General features: G+C 39.4%; 1 protein-coding gene and 1 long non-coding RNA gene across 8 annotated transcripts in view; one reads left to right on the top strand and one right to left on the bottom strand.

The window, feature by feature from the left end:
* adgra1a (adhesion G protein-coupled receptor A1a) overlaps positions 1–12,444 on the top strand; it is a 68,731-nt gene that overhangs the window by 30,661 nt on the left and 25,626 nt on the right. The gene's annotated exons all lie outside the window — the stretch shown is intronic.
* LOC110014868 (uncharacterized) lies at positions 254–1,075 on the bottom strand. Of its 2 annotated transcripts, XR_002289872.3 has the most exons (4): positions 998–1,075; positions 843–919; positions 426–524; positions 254–298 (listed from the first exon to the last, which is right to left on the bottom strand). It is a non-coding gene; the product is annotated as an uncharacterized LOC110014868 (long non-coding RNA). The 2 variants fall into 2 exon arrangements; XR_013651621.1 differs by lacking the exons at positions 843–919; positions 998–1,075 and having other exon boundaries at positions 426–566.

Raw genomic sequence — 12,444 nt, 5'->3', positions numbered from 1 at the left:
CTTCTGCCAGATAGCAGCTCTTGACTGGTGGTGGGTTTCTTTCAGTAAAGCCAGCTGAGTGTCTCATGCGTAATTTTGGCTGAATTCCACTCCTCCAGTTTTCTTCCCAGGCTTTTTGGCATTTCAGCATCACCCTGGTTAGCCTAGTGGAGCGCCGCTTTGGCGAGGCTTGATAATAAGATGGTTTGTCCTCATCACTTTCCTCGTCGCTGACATAGTTTGCATTGGCTCCTTTTATATATGACAGATCCTCTTGATTGAGAATCTTCTCAGCAATTTTGACCCTCTTTTTGAAGAGCTGTGGACCAACAGGAAAGGAAAATATTATTTTAATTAGAGGAAACAACATACACACACATACACAGTTCAACTGGACCATGCATGACCTGAGTAAATGAAACAAGGTCACAAATAGGACAACTCACCTGATCATGCTGACTGGTCCTCCTTTTGACCTCCTCCTTGCTTCTATCTCCATTCTCTCTCTTTGCACTTGAGACTGTCAATAGCTCGATTGCAAGCTCCTAGTCGATGGAAATATGAAATGTACAGAAGATGAGGTCAACATATTGCATTGCAACATGTTTCCAAAGTGGAATATTCAAAATGTGCCATGCAGTCTGTCACAGTGGCTTATCATAATTATCCATTGTCAATGCTATATCGTTATTGTAACTTAGTGTTTGGTCTTAATAACACTAAATGAGCTGTCTATCACACTAATACAATTGCAATCTATTCAAAAAATCTCTGAAAAGAAAGTAACACTGAATACTTGACATTGAGTATCACATTATCTCTAACTTATGGCGAGTTGTGTAAATCCAACTTCATGTGCTTACTTCTAAATTGGTGGAAACAATTTGGTTCCGCATCTTTCACTGCTGCCGTCATCTCCTCATTGTGCGGTGTTCTGAAGCTAAAAAAAAGACAATATTTAACAACTGACTGGAGTTCTTGTCAAGTTTCCTAAAACAATAGTGAGAAAGAAACATACTTGTCATCTGCCCGGACCTTCCACTGGAGCTTCTCTCAGAGGTTCTTTTGTATGTGATGGACAAGAATCTGAAAGAAAGAAGAAGTCTGTTAGGTTAAGGTAACATTGCTGTTACCTTTACCTTAACATTGCTGTTACCTTTCAATGCTCTAGAATACAGGCACCTGCCCAACACAGAACCCCCCAGCGGCCGAGTGGCAAACTCAAGAACGCATGTAGCTTATAACCCCAAAGGAAGATCCGCCAACGTTTTCCGACCACGGTCAGAAAGAGAAAAGTCATCGCAGGAAGGGTTCAACATAGGCTAAACATGAACAACCTTTTTTAAAGTGCTTAAAAAAAAAGTGGACACGTGTTTGTCTGTTTGGCTGCTTTAGTGAATGGTGCTGCTGCTTTTATTTGTCCGTCTTCGTGTTGCGTGACCGGAACACCAACATGTTAACCGTGTCAGCTATCAGTGAGGATCTTAACGGGGTGACAATGTTTCCTGCCGCGCTGAATTCACACTCCCATGGAGAGCTCGTAGCGCATATAGACGTATATTTTCCTGCCACTTTTGACAGAAGTGCAGAGACATCGGGACACGCTCCACCCTCGCCCCGCAGGCTCCTTGCCTTTCCCTCCTCCGGCGTCCCTAGCGACAGGGGAGCCGACATTCGGACCCTGTGCGGTTCGGGCGCAGCTGCCGGTGGACCCCCCGTGTCTCCGTGATGCCCCCGCTAAACAGGCCCCACGGCGGTGGGGGGGGGGGGACGTCTGCCGCTCCAGCGGGGGAATCGAGAGGGACTGACGCCGCGGCCGCCCAACACGTAGACCCTAAAAGCAACCTAATTGACATAGTGCCCAAGGTGTCCAACATTTGTCCATAACTGCACGAGAATACACAATAATTAGCAAAGATGAATATGTTTATAGTTCAAATCACACACCATATGCAGTCCTGTAACTTCAAATAAATAGATAAAGTGTGGGTCCTCGGTCGGTGATGAGGTCCCGTGGGTGATGCGGTTTCACGGTCTGACACCGAATCCCAGGAAAAGCTACTAGGCTGCGCGGATGATCCACGATCCATACGGATCACAGGCCCCGGTTCTGCACAGACGTGTGCCGCGGATTCCACCCCCCCCCCCCCCCCCCCCCCAATCCCCCATCCCCTCCACTCACTTCATTTAATTTGTACGGTCACGTCCTCTGCTGTTTACCGCGTTAAAGTCGCTGCTCGACGTTTGTCCGTTAGGGTGATGACATGTTTCTGGGTTACTTGAAGTTTTATACGAAAGCAAAGTTTTTCAGCACAAAATATTTTTACACACTGAAGATACATACGGAAACTTCGAGGGGGGGGGTCGTATCCTTGTAGCTTCTTGGTTTTTTTACATGTCGTCCAGCCTCTGCGATTCTGTTTCAATCGCTACAGATGAAGACTCTTTTCCTGAAAAAAGGGAAGGATGTGGTTTATTTTTGCTATTTAAAATAGCACCCGAAATTGGTTAAATACAACCCCATAGCCTCCAAGCCCCGAATATAAACATGCCAATTAATTTAGATCAAAAGTTTTACCTGAACTTATCGGCTCGGCCGGGTCACTGCCGCCAACTCCCGGATCCTCTGATGTCTGTTCACTGTGCGGACCCGGTCGGCCTCGCTTACAAGAGGGTGTGCGCGCAACACAATCATCCACGTCTTCAACGGTTGCCTTTTATTCTTTTTTCCATCTTCATCTTCGGCCCTGTGCTCCGTGCCGGCATTGTTTTCAAACAGATTGCGTCATGGCGGCGCAAAGCGCTATAACCCGACAGCTGATTGGTCGCGTTGCAGAAGGTGACCAATTGAATTTCACTTTACTGGAGCTCGGGTAACACGTCATGGTTGTTTGTTCTCCTTGTGTTATTTTGCGGCTTTGAAACTACTGAAGACGTTTTGTTCCCTAGAAGTTGGGGTGAATATGAAATCATATTCACCCCAACTTCACTCTGAAATTTGAATATATAATTTTTGGGTTTTATAATAAAAACTTGGACTCAAATAAAAACTAATAATTAATCTTATTATTATATTTGGCAAATTGTATATTCATAAATGCTAATTTTATTCATCTTCTACCCCCCCCCCCCCCCGTGTTAATCAAACAAATTGAAATGTATCTCAGTAAAATCTCTAAAAGCCTTAAGAAAGCTGTATGTTGTGTTTTTTTTATTGGTATAATAAGTGATAATGTTTTACAAAGCATCACAAAAGACTTTCCTGCCACTTGATACATGCTCAGGAAGAAATTGGCTGTTAAAAATGACAAAATTTGTTGTATGCCCGAAGTGCCATTGTATTTATTACCTTTGATGAAGCAATGAGGATATTACTGTGTACCTTAATCAAACTTGGGTTGACTTGTCAATACTTTTCACACCTGTTTTTAAAAATTTGTGGGAAAATATAAGTGAAGAGCAAACTCAGCTTAACAGATCAGATGTTTAATTCAAATTTGTCATAAACAATATATGTCGGGAAAAAATATATGTGCTTTTGAAGTATCTTGTGCACATAAATTGCTAGGCAAGGCCCTTATCAAACAAGTGATACATTTAATATCCAGAGACAATACATGTCCTACTGCAGTATCGCCTTTGCACATATCACAAAATACGGGGTAGGTACCATAACCGTTCGGCCTGGAACTTCCGTTCGGGGTCCTTTCGACTGAGTATAACGTCACACTACGGTAACCCCACTTGGACAAACTACGTAGCGTCGACATCTGCTTCGGCTCTACGTATTTTCATTTCACTTTCCCTTTTGTAACCTAAAGGAGTTTTCCCTCATAAATTGTGTCTGACAATATTCTTTGTCATTTTTATAAAAACATGTTGTCACAATCCGCTCGTTACTCCAGTTTAAGTTCAGCCGTGGCTGAAATTTTTGTCAGCATGGCTAAATGTTGCCCTTCCGGGTCTGTTCTGTCAATAATAAAGCAATGGGTGCACGGATTAAAAAAACTATAAGAGAACATGAATTCAATAATAATCATAACAATAATAAAGGCACGTTTCGAATACAATCTTGCTCTAACTCGCAGCTCTGTTCGTTTACAACAGACGTCATAATATTTTCTTCTATGGTAGTATCCTAAATTGTTCAGACCAATCACTGTCTGACACGTCATCAGACCAACATACAGCCAATCACATAATGTGGCGTCAGCACTAGTCGAAGGACCCCGAACGGAAGTTCCAGGCCGAACGGTTATGGTACCTACAGCGGCAATGGTAACTACGGAGGATATGCACCAGAAATGCCTCAACACTTAGATAAGTATACACTACAGATACTACAGGATATTTACCTTCTTCAGTATCTTTACTCCAGATATTTCCAGATTTGACTTCAAGTCATATTCAGAGCTTGGATATGACCAAAATAAGACACAACCAGTATCTTCTGCCCGGATATCTTCAGATATGCTGACTGTCTGGATATGCACCAGAAATGCTTCAACACCGAGATAAGTATACACTACAGATACTACAGGATATTTACCTTCTTCAGTGTCTTTACTCCAGATATTTCCAGATTTGACTTCAGGTCATATTCGGAACTTGGATATGACCAAAATAAGACACAACCAGTATTTTCTGCCCGGAAATCTTCAGATATGTTGCCGGTCTGGATATGCACCAGAAATGCCTCAACACTTAGATAAGTATACACTACAGATACTACAGGATATTTACCTTCTTCAGTATCTTTATTCCAGATATTTCCAGATTTGACTTCAGGTCAAATTCAGAACTTGGATATGGCCAAAATAAGACACAACCAGTATCTTCTTCCTGGATATCTTCAGATATGCTGCATGTCTGGATATGCACCAGAAATGCCTCAACACTTAGATAAGTATACACTACAGATACTACAGGATATTTACCTTCTTCATTATCTTTACTCCAGATATTTCCAGATTTGACTTCAGGTCATATTCGGCACTTGGATATGACCAAAATAAGACACAACCCGTATCTTTTGCCCGGATATCTTCAGATATGCTGCATGTCTGGATATGCATCAAAAATGGTCCAGATTCTTTAGATATTTAAGAAAGTATCCCCAACAGATATGTATGGATTCTGGCTCTTTTCGCGTAGTGTTTGTTTTATCTTCACATGGAACTATTGGCTGGACAGCTCTCAGATTGTATATAGGATATTCTTTTCTTACAGATTCTGCATTCTGCTTTTTATTGTCAACACAATTTTAATGGTTCCTGATTTTAGCTTGTTTTCCTGGTGTCACTCTTTTTATTAACTATACCTTTTTAATGCTGTGTCTTCGTGTTGGCCCTGGCTGTTTTTCTCTCTCGCCCTCCAGCTTGGTCTACTACTATTCCAAGTGCAACCTCGTCCCCCTCTGCTCAGCTGGAACACATACTGACAATCACCTGCAGCTGGAAAATAGAAACAAGTAGCTAGTTCGCGAAACACTTCTAATAAGGAGCTGGCTTTTCTTGTTCACTTCAAAGAGCTGCTCTAAGAGCCCCTAAGCTGGTGGCCAACACTTCATTAATGCATTGAAATTTGAACTTATAGGCTACCTGTTCAAACTGGCCAATTCACTTTATTTACATTTAAATCTCTCATTTTTTACTACAGTGACATAACATTTGAGAAAAAAGCAACAAAAACAATAAAAAACAAAAAATCTAAATCGTATTTTTATTTTGTTGAAACAAGCTCCATGTTCCTTGTGCCAAATAAAACCAACTCACTGAAACGACTGAAAAAGACATGGCGGCCTGAAACTTTCAAGCTTTACGGGGTGCTCCCACCTGGCATAAGAATGTTTATTTACTTTAGTCCCAAACCTGTCTCCAAAAATGTCAAACAACATATTGAAATTACACAAAATATTCAAATTGGTATAACCTGAAAAATAAGTCTATTAGTAACATAAAGTAGCTGCTGCAATATCAATTCAATTCAATTGTATTTAGATAGCACAATTTAAAAATCTTAGTTAATCAAAGTGCTGTTCAGCATTAAACATGAGAAATTCCAGTCCAGCCAATAAAACCAAAGAATCTATAAAAGCAATAGAAAACATTATGCAGTACAGTAAATAGTAATAACTACAATTATAAAAGCAATTAAAACAAAGATTGTAAAATAGAATCTTAAACACTCAAATACATAAAAAATAAAATAAAATTAAAGCCAGTAATATAGCCAATAAAGTAAAAGTTAATCAGAAAGGAAATTAACCAGCTAAATTAGTTTTGTTTGTTAAAATATATGTTTGTGATAGTCATATTTCTGAATTGATATTTTATGCTCTCGCTTGGCTTCTTAACCGTTGTGCTATCCTAGGCACTTTGATAATGGGGGTGAGGTCATCTAGACACTACAAGACAGTGCGCTGAACATTTTTCTTCAATGATTTGTGATCTTCACTGGTTTCGATGGATTACATGAAATCCTCTCAACCTTTATTCACCTTTGTCATGGTAGGGATAACACGTCAATGGTCATCTTGACCCCGTAGGATAGCACAAGGGTTAAACTAAGGAGGCTAATGCAATATTGTCCAACATTACTTACCGTAGTATCAGGTTGACAGTTTTGGCGAGGACCCGGTCATCCCGCTGTTAGTCATCCTGTATCTATCCAAGCGGTGTCACTGCTGTTCGACGTCACTTCTGCTCGTTTCGGTTAAATTATTTAGGTTTAGGTGGATTTCTAATACAACTGAGTTAAATTCTATAAGAATTGCAATTATTTAAACTAATTTAAGTTCATGTGATTGTAATTATAAGAGCTTTGATTATTTAATCACAATCAAGTTCACACATGAATTTGGCATTATTCAAACACCTGTTGATCCTTTACTCCTCTGATCTTTATATCGGGAAATCAGAGTTTCTTTATAGATTTTCTGGAATATTTGGATATTTGAACATTGTTTGTGCTCATTGCTTAACCTATTCCAAAGTTAAGTGCCACACACAGACACACAGTAACATTTCTTTGCCATTCTTCTCTATTTGATCTTGAAGTTCCCACATCCCCTCAGTTTTTAGCCTACCTCATTTTCTAAGAGCTGTTTTTGGTAATGATTTCTCCCTGGCCCTATATGGGATTTGCGCAGGGTAATAGTCAACAAGGTCAAACAGTTTTAAAATTCTGGATTGATAAAATAAATTGTTTGTATGATCAAGATAGCCGGCTTTATGTACAATTCTGATGGCTCGTTAAAATTAGTAAAATGACAAGATGTAGTGAACTCTTACAATTATTCCCCCAAATTTCTATACAGTAGGTGAAATATGGTAACATTAAGAAGCAGTACAATAAATATCTAATGTTGTATTTTAATATACATTTAGATTTATTTATGATTGAAATACTTTTTTAAAGATTTTATTTTGTATGTGTCTGATGTGTAGCTTCCAACTTAGTGTGTTATCAATAACTACCCCTAAGAATTTGATTTTCACACTTTCAATTGATACATTATTTATTTAAATTGAGAGCTTGGAATTGACATTGTCACTACCAAAAAACATCCCTTTGGTTTTTATCTAGGTTCAAAGATAATTTGTTGTAATCCATCTATGATTTTGTTTTGTTAAACTCTGTTGTCACCACATTGATAAGTTCCCTATGGTTGTCTGTAGAGAATATATTTTTGACTTCAGCAAATGATGAGTTTATAAGTTTTGAAACATTGAATATATCATTAATTTAAATATTGAATAGCAGCGGGGCCCAGAAGCGATCCTTGTGGGACACCACAACTTATCTCATTGACTTCTGATGTAAATTCATCAATCCTGACAAATTGTTTTCTTCCCATTAAATAGCTTTTTACCCAAGTTAGCACTTGTCCCTTTATCCCATCCCAGTTTGTCAAGTAGGATGTCATGATTGAGTGTTTATCCTTGTTTATCCAGCTGCATATTACTTTTTGTCCAGAGTATTTGTTATTTCCTCCACAGCGTCAATGATGTGTTTTTTTTTTCCCTTAAACTATGTTGGTTTTCATTTATAATGTCATGTTCATCACTAAATGTTTATCACTGAATATTTTTACTGAAATTTTTGAGAATTGTGGAAGAAGAGAAATAAATCTTAAGTTTGTAAATAGGTGTTTGTCTCCGCTCTTATGAATATGAATCACTTTTGAAATTTTCGTTTGGATTGGGAATTTCCCAGTTTGTAATGATAAGTTGCATATGTATGTAAGAGGCTTTGAGATACTATTACCGTAATTACCTTTTCACTGTCATATCGATATCTTCACAATCTTTTGAGTTTTTTCACAAAAGGACCATCAACATTTTATATCGCCAAGTGATCTGTTACGGTTAAATTACATCAGCTGTGAATGAATAAAGACGTGTACAACTTTCTTTTGTGTTGCACACCAGTAGAAATTATTTATGATGTCTGCGGGTTAAACGCAAAGCAGCACATGTTTTGACCAACTGCTGCCTTTGAGTTGCTGTTGTTATCAGTCCTCTCTTTAACCCTGAGTCAGGTCCTCTTCACCAATGAGGCTGTTGTGTTGTTGCTTGAGGCAGAACATGTGTGTGTAGCAGTTTGTTATTTCTTGTTTTTAAGATTTATGATGCACACAGGGAAAGCAACACTGTATTTTTCTTTTTTTTTAAATTTTATTTGCATATTCAGTTTCCTTTTGAAATATTAGTTAATACACAAGTTCATCTCAATGTGCTTTAAAGAAAAAGCAGCATATAAACATTCAAATGTAGAACAAAGAGGAAACAAGCTATTTCATTAAGTGTTATTTGATCGGTCTATGCTTTGACTTTGATCTGACTTGGAACTGACCTTGTCTGAATAACAGCTGGACATAAAGGCAGAGCTAACCAGCTCCCTGCCGACTATTTCCTGTTGGTTAACTGGGAATAAAAGAGTTCAATTCTGAGGAAGATAAACTCTGGGACAAAGCTGAAGGAAGCAAGGCCATCAGCAGTCAGACGAATGGAACTAGGTCAGCTGGTTAGTCCCTTGTACTGCTCCTGGTGCTCATAAATGATGTGTCTTTGTGTCTTACAGTAAATCAGCTGCTTGACTTGATTTGTTCTGAAGCAGTCTGCAGCGGCATGCTTTTCTGCAGGTTTGTTTTAGGTCAGGTTTCATTGGCTTGAGAGCATCTGTCATGACATGGCGGAAGGCTACAATGCATGAATTAGACACAGAACGCGAAAATGTGTTGAAGCAATAAGACAAAGACATTAAGTCCTGCCCTAAAGGTTGTCCCTCTCCACCAACCCTCTTCATGTTGGGTTGACTCTGTAAAGAACATCTCCAGGAAAAGAACATCGGTGCAGGATCGAAGATTCTTTTTACTTTCCTAAAGCTGCAGATGCTCAAAAATGCTCTTATGAACAAACACAGACTCAAACTGTGAAGCAGCACACTGTGTGTATGCCCACTTCCTGGGATCTGCAGAGGGTTTAATCAGTCATGCTCTATCTAATAGACAGTTATTCAGTGAAGCACAATGAGAGCGCATGTTGTACTGAAGCAGAGAGAGGACATGAACATGGCCTTGGAGCACCGAGGAAAGGCGCTGTCATGAAGATGGAGCCTCATGAGCTTGTGATTTTTGGTCCACACGATTCTTCCGGCTGAATTATGCAGGAGTGGATTCTCTACAAGAGGAATCACTCACTGCGCATGTGCAGGACACGCACGTGTCTGAATTGGCTTGTGGAGGCAACAGCCATTCTCCACCAATGCCTGCACTGTGTCTTCATCATAGTCGAGCACACCTGTCAGGTTTTGGCGAAATATAGCTGTAGTCCTCATCCAAAATTATGATTGGTCTACTGGAAATGAGGTAGGACGTTTTTACAGATTAGATACATGTGTGTCATGCACACAACTGAGGGACAAATTTGATAGGTTAATAAGGGTGCTGGGACAGTCAGCTTCTGCGGTTTTTCTGTCTCTCTGACCCAGTTTGAATCTTGCTCTTCCAAGTGGGGAAAAATAAGAGCAAGAATAACGTTAAAAAAATCTTTACGTTAATATCTCGATGCAAATAAGAAAATGTCAATGTCCAGGGTGTATCCCACTTTCGCCCAACTGTAGCCTTGAGGGGCTATAGTTGGGCAACCCCGGGGGCAACCCTGTGGCACCAAAAGGGATGAAGCAGATTAAGAAAACGGATGGAAGTTCAGGACAAGAATGCTCACAGCAATCGTCTATATTAGATTTGTACTTCACACGTCCCTGATTGGTTGACGCGATGCATTGTCATCGCCAAAGCTCAGATATTTGAACTCTAGAGTCGCTGCGATGTCCAAATTGTACCACAATGCTCAAAATGCGCTGCTGCTGGACAGGCGCGCTGCGCCCGATGCTCAAATCGTGCCCAGGACCTCAGATTGCATATGTACATTGACTTAACATTGAAACTTGATGCCCCTGATGCGCGAATCGCATTTGGTGTGATGTGTTGTGCATTTAGGAAAACACAACACGTGATTTCATGAACACGCTTTTAACATACGGTGTTCATGCTGAACAAGGACCATGTAGCAAGGGGGGTACATCTTCTTCTTTTGTTTTTTCTACTATTTTTTGCCACCTATAGTTGAAAGATGCTTAGTGTGGATTGTCGAAGCATAACCCATACGGAAAATACGGAAAAAACTAGAGAAAACTTATGAGGAACTTAGATCTCCTGCTGCATATTTCACATAAATTAAGCATATTATAAGACTTATAAAATAATATGATAATCTCCTGAAAGTGGCCACTTTTCTAGAAATATGTATGTATCATGTAAAAATCGACTATGTGGAATACATGAAATTTAAAAAGCAACTATGTTTTCCATGCATGTTTCATATCAGTTTTATAGTTTTTTTTACATGTCTTTTTTTCAGACATATGCTTTTCATATATGAAAATAAAACATTAAATGTACGTTTTCTGCAAGTAAGATGTATAAATCTTATAGGGAAATTATGCTTTCTTTATATGCTGTTTTTACTTTCATTATATGTCATCTAATGTAAATGACAAGGCTACTACAAAAAGAAATATAAATGTTTTTTATGGTAATGCTACATAATATCATAGTAAAATATATGTTCCTGATAATCTGCTGAATTTACATTCTGCTGGAACTAATGCAGTGGCCCCATTCAATCTCAGAGAGGAAGAGATTAACTGAGAAGCAGTTTGCTTGTTGTTGAACACACACAATCAGCGTAACAGCATGAAGTCACTTCTCTTACTTATCTTGTGGGATTCCACATTTCCCATGAGTCTTAGTGGCCCTAGCCGGGGCTAACCCCCAGATCCCCACACTTGTTTACAACATAGCTGAAGCACAGTTTGAACTGCAGCTATCAGCTACATGGAGGAACATGGGAGCAGCTGCAGAAAATTCAAGATAATTGAATCAACGGTTCACGTGTGGAGGAAGCTGGAGAACAAACTCTGACAGTCAAGAGGACGCAGCTGAATTTCTGTGAAAAAAGGCGACTGACCAATGGATTAACGATCAGCAATCAGCTTGGAGAAGCTTCTCTGCCGTCATTGCAGTTGACTGAAGTCATTAATGCTTACAGTACTGAACTTGAGAGGAGTACCGAACTCCCAGGACCGAGTTAGGGAGAGCTGTAATAAAAAAAAAGTTTCCTCTAAAAAAACAGACTAGTTCTTCTTTATGAACCCGCTCTGGAGGCTCTGAGGGTCCGAACGGGGGGATTAACGCGCCTGCGCCTTAACAACCCTAACCCTAACCCTGAAAATACTGGTATTTATTGAAGAAACCGTTAGCTTGACACAATATCATGTTGCCCATTTCATAAGCAATACTTTTAGTTAGGGGTGTGTATTGGCAAGAGTCTGGCGATACGATACGTTTCCTGATACGCGCCACACAATACAAGACGTATCCCAATATTGTACCGGAACACATTTTCTAATTTTTGTTTAAATGACTTTTTACATTGTAATAAAATTGTCAAATTCTGTTTATTTAATGATCGCAATGTTAAGCACTGCAATTATCTCATATATAAGTTGCTTTTACCCAGGCAAATTCCTAGTGCTAGGTAAGAGTCAACATTGTCAGATTTTCACAACAAAATATATTTATTTTAACCAATAAGGTTCTAAAGTATGATTGAGGAAATAAAGTGCTGTTTATTTTCAATATTGCTAACTGTTGCATCCCCAATACTCTTAAAAAGAGCGTGAAACAGGAGCCTGAAGTGTGCTTCAAAGATAAAGGGGGGGGGGAAACATTAATTCTTTGCAGAAACAATAAAGTATGATGATGATGCAGCAGCATGACAGGATGAAGGAGGTGCTTTAATTTGGCAACAATGTTTTGTTTACATATCAGTCTGCACTGCATCACTACAGCCAGGCTTTCTCACACACACAGAAGTAAACTAGTAACCCTGATCATTG

This window comes from Oryzias latipes, chromosome 19, assembly GCF_053564925.1.
Source record: "Oryzias latipes strain Hd-rR chromosome 19, Olatipes_Hd-rR_3.1".
Lineage (NCBI taxonomy): Eukaryota > Metazoa > Chordata > Actinopteri > Beloniformes > Adrianichthyidae > Oryzias > Oryzias latipes.
This window is presented reverse-complemented; position numbering and strand designations above follow the sequence as displayed.